Here is a 5,113-nt window from a genome sequence, read left to right as displayed (position 1 = left end):
AAAAAAAAGACTGGGGGGACCGGAGAAGGAGAAGAAGAGCAGGGGGTGGAAATAAAAAGAAGAGTTAAGATACGTCGTGTGTGCGGGCCAGGTCTCCATGAGAAGTACAGTCTCTGTGTGTGGCCAGCGCGCACTAAGAAAAAGACTGAGCAGACAAAGCCAGCACCTATGGGTCACGGGTGGAATTCTGTCACTGGTTCGAGCCAGTCTAGGTTTTTGTTCACTTGGTTCCCAACAGGAGCTTTAGCGGTTCAGCTATCGTGGTAACATTTCTGAGACCAGAGTTACGGGAGGGATCCCCAGGCCTGCCGTGCCGCCCCTGCCCCCGGGGTACACTGAGATGGCAATTGAAACTGGGCGTGGTGGCGCGCGCCTGTAATCCCAGCTCTTGGGAGGCTGTACACAGATTGGATCACTATGAGTCCGATTCTAGTAGTGAGCCCCTGAACATCCTGTAGACCCTTCCCTAAAATAAAGAAAAACAAAATAAAATAAAAAATGAAACAGAGTTACGGGAGGGAAGGAGCTGCTGCTGCCGCCTGCTCGGCCTGCCAGCGCCTCCCAGCGCTGTCTGCTGGGATGCCGACCCCTAAACTGCTTATTTTAGGCCCCCGGTTTAGCTGCTTGACCTCAGCAGTCTCACAGCCAGCTTCCAAAGAGGGGTCCTTTCTCTGAAACTGCCTGCCAGCAGGGACAGACAGCAGCAGCTGCACCACGCCTCTAATGAGTCCGTGATACCACTTGCCCCACGGCTGCTTTGTGCTGCCGCTTTGCGTCTCCGCCTGCCCAGCGCGTTGCCTCCAAGCTGCACGGAGAGGACAGCAGCGCCACCTACTGAGCTCCTGCGGGCATAGCCAGCGTCTCGCTCGGCCAGCCCAGGCCTGAGGGCTGCTTCGCCCCCCCCCCCCCCCCCCCCCCCAAGTAGGACTAAAGAGCATCTTTGTGCAGCCAGGGAGCACTCTTCCTCCTCTGCCAGCTTACAGGATTGTTTGCCACTGGCAGGCTGAAAAGGGGCTTGATGTGTATTCTGCGCGGAATGATAAAAGTGTCTTGCCGCTGGGATCCAGGCTGCGTTCCACTTGAGAACCGGGAGAGCCTGCGAGGGCTGGGCGGAGCCTGGGAGGCAGGTACTGGCACTTGGTCCAAACTGGACCCTGGGGGAGGAAGGAGGGGCGGACGGAGGAGCGGACCGCCCGGAGGAGCAGGGCAAAGTGCGTACCACAATGGCAGCGCACTCCCGGCACTCAGCGAACTTTCTTCACAGGGAACACATCGCAACGGATAGCATCCGCAGGGTGTGGATTCTCTGTAATTCCCCAGGTTCTATAGCCTCTCACAAGCTCCGCTTAAAAGTGCATGCTGACGTGTGCAGTGGTTTATCTTTTGAATTACCAATTAACAAATCGTGAAACGTGGACTTTTGATGTTAAAATTGCTGCTCTGTGAATGTCCCAAACAGCTTAGAAAACCTTACCAGGGCAACTCGCTAAGGACAAAGTGTTCTTCTGTATTCACAAATTCCTAATAGGACCCTTCAAAAACCATCTGTAAAGTATATGTTTAATGTTTTGAGTGTCTAATGGTATAAAATCCTTACTCCAATACATGTGTGGATGGGTATGGACATCCTTCGATAGGTAAGTGAGCGCCCGACCAGCTGACACCCCAACACGCACAGATTTGGCCCTACATTTGCAGCCAGGCAGCAGAGTTTGAGCACCCTAGGGGGCGTCTCTGCCCTCCTTAGACCCGGTTCTTGGTCTCTGTGCTCTGCTGCGGTCCTAGTACACAGAAAGGAGCTGTACATGGGTGACTCCTCCTCTTAGAGGAGACCACCAAAAAAACCCTGGTGGGAAATGTGCAAAGTGGTGTCATACAGGACAGGAGAGTCACAGATTTAAGGCAGATTTCAGTACTCACAAGCTACGCTACCATTTCTTAAGATACTACTATGAGAATCACGTGGGAGGCAGGCACTAATCCGACTAGAGTTTTGAGCAGTTTACTATTATTTCACTTTTGAGTGGAGCCCAGATCGCGTCCCTTCCTGGCTCCCTTCTTTCTGAAAGCTGCTGTCCTGAAAACATGTCCCATGCAATCTTTCAGCTGCTGACCTGATAGACTTCTCTCATCTGCCTTAGTCTTTTGTCCCTAGGATTCAGTAAAAGGGAGAGTTAGAGCAGAGTGCGTAAGTGCCCGGTGTTGTCACCTCAACAAGCCCACACTCAGCCACTGGGTGCACTGCTGAGAGGCTCTACCACATTACTGGCACACACACAATCCTGCAGTCGCTCAGAACCCTGAAGCCCCCAGTGCTGAAGCTCTGTGTAGCAAGAGGCTACACATTAGCAAGTGTAACGGCTGCAGCCTCTGTATTTCTACATCACCTCCTGATCCGTGTGAATCTTTCTACTCATATATCAGCTGTTGATCTATATTCTGTGTATATATGTGTCATCAGTCACATCTGTCCCTGTATACAACACCATCCTTTTCCTCTGTTCTAAAGTTTCATGAAAGTCCTTGTCAAATCTCTTGTGGCAGCACGTACTCAAGATAGCTATCAAACACTGCCACAAATCAGCTAACAACATTTTAGGAAACAGAGATCAATACACCATGGTTTCCCCTTGAACTTGTGTTGAATTTTTTGACGTAGGTACTATTCATTCTCTCTCAGAAAGTCACTTGGTCATGAGCACATCCTGAGGTCTATCAAGAAGCATGGAAAACCTGAGACATTTGTGGAACCTTTTTTTTTTTTTTTTTTTTTTTTGGCAAGCTGTCAAACAGGATAAGAAGGATTTAATGTTTAGGGCCAATTGTAATTTGAAATAAAAATGAGACTTTGAAGATGGGCATGGTGGCATGAACCTGTAGTCCCAGAATTCTTGGAGGCTGAGGCAAGAGGATCATAAGTCGAGGCCAGCCTGTGCAACTTAGCAATTTAGCAAGACCCTGTCTCAAGATAAAAATCTAGAAAAAGGACCAGGGATGTGGCTCAGTACAAAGGCCATGCATTCCATTCTGATAGCACAAAAAAAAAAAAAAAAAGATTTGAATAAGAATTTCTTTTTAAAAAAAATAGTCATCTATAAGCAGGACATCAAGTGATTTTTTTCCTATTATGAAGACAGGAAACACTGCTACTTACCAAAGTCTTTGAATTGTCAGACTGCTGTGCCATGTCTTTCTCCTCTCTGACAGGATGTGTGATATAAGAAGACTTAAGACACGGGTGGAGAAAGACTGGAAAGTATCCAGAGAGGTAGGAAAGGAAAAAGAAAAAAAAAAAAAAAAAAAAACCCAAAAGAGTGAATTGTCATGGAAACCAGGGGAAGCAAGTGAGTGGGCCGCTTCATCAAGCACTGCTGAGAGGTTCAACTAAGAAATGAAAAGCATTTATTGTATTTAGCAATAATGGGACAGTGGTTTCCTTGATTAGAGCCCTTGTGCCGAATGCCAGTGATGGAAGGGAGGGGGCCCGAGGTGCAGGGCTGGTGACAGAAAACACAGACAACACTCAGAATACTCTGCACCAGCAAAAAGAGGAAGACAAGTAACAGAAGGCAAATGTGAACTCCAGGGGGAAATTTTTACATTTAATCTTAAGAGTATCAAGTACTCAAGGAAAATCAACCTGATGTTTTAGATGTACTATGTAGAGCTCATATCTTATTATATGAGAGCTTCGGCTTTGAAAAGCTACATGTACATCACATAGTTCTTAGTGATCTTTAAAACAAAGATTGCGGGCCTGGGGATACAGCTCAGCGGCACAATCTCCTGCCTAGCAAGCACAAGGGCCTGAGTTCAATTCCCAGTACCAAGACAAACAAGTAACTGCCAGGCCTAAAACAAAGATTGGTTATCTGTGTAGATCCTTGTATTCACTGACATAAAAATAGAGAATAAACTAACTATATGATCATGTAAAGTTTTAAAACTCCTAAGATGACTCATTTGTACAATCGTAGAAGACCTGAACACGTTTCCTGAGAAGTCCAGGACTGCTCCAGCTCAGCCAGAGAGGGCGGGCCGCAACACTGAAACCGTGCTGGGTTAGTCCAACAAAGCAGCACAGAGCCATACACAGGGCCATGCTCTTTGCCAGTTAGACTCCTGACAAAGTCAGTCTAGAACAGGCTCGATACTGCGCTCTGTAACTAAGTGCATTTGAGGAACATTTAAGCAGAAATTTTGTACACTAAAATGCCTGTCATTTTAAGAATACACTTCACAGTTGGAAGAATAGCGGTTGTCTCAGTGTGGGCGCTAGAACAGGTCATGGGCAACTCAGGACATGATGCGCCGGAGGAAGCATTTGCCTTAGCGCTTTCCCCGGGAGACCAGGCTAAGGCAGTCCTGGGGTGGCACTGAGCCCCAAGGGTTTCATCCCCAGCACTAAGCCCAAAGGAATGGAAGCAGGCGTCACGCTGTCCGTCTTCACTTTCTTCTCTCACACAGCCAGCTGGCTAAATAAATAAATGAGCCAAACACTGAGGAGTGAGTAGAGGGGGCTATAGACAAGTCAGGTCTGAATCGCTCAGAAACAGCACAAGGAAGAAGATAAAAGGTGTTCACATCTGACAGATAGGTGGCCAAGACAGTGTGGCATCTCATTAGATGACCTAATTAGCCTTTATTTGCAATTCATGAATCAGGCAGCATCTCGTCTCAACACAGAGAAGTGTTGAGCAGGACAGAGAGCCTGTGTTTATAAGTTAGCTTGAGCAGGACCGAAGAAGCGGCCTAACAGCACACGGTGGAGCTATTAAAGGTTTGGTTTTACCATGACAATAATGGCAAAATCACACAAAAAAGGTAGACACGTGAATTTCTTTTGGTTTCCCAGCATGTATAAAAGTTGTTTGTAACTAATTATAGTCCATTAAGTGTGCAATAACGTTGTGTAAATACATATCTTAATTTTAAAATATCCATTATGACACAGATATCCAACAATGCCAACAGATTTGCTTTATGTAGAGTTGTCTTGTCCCTCAATTTGAAACAAGGAAAGAAGGAAGGAAGGAAGGAAGGAAGGAAGGAAGGAAGGAAGGAAGGAAGGAAGGAAGGAAGGAAGGAAGGAAGGAGAAAAGAAAGAAAGAGT

This window comes from Octodon degus, unplaced genomic scaffold (genome assembly GCF_000260255.1).
Source record: "Octodon degus isolate 3935 unplaced genomic scaffold, OctDeg1.0 scaffold00024, whole genome shotgun sequence".
Taxonomy (NCBI): domain Eukaryota; kingdom Metazoa; phylum Chordata; class Mammalia; order Rodentia; family Octodontidae; genus Octodon; species Octodon degus.
Note: the sequence above shows the minus strand (reverse complement) of the source record.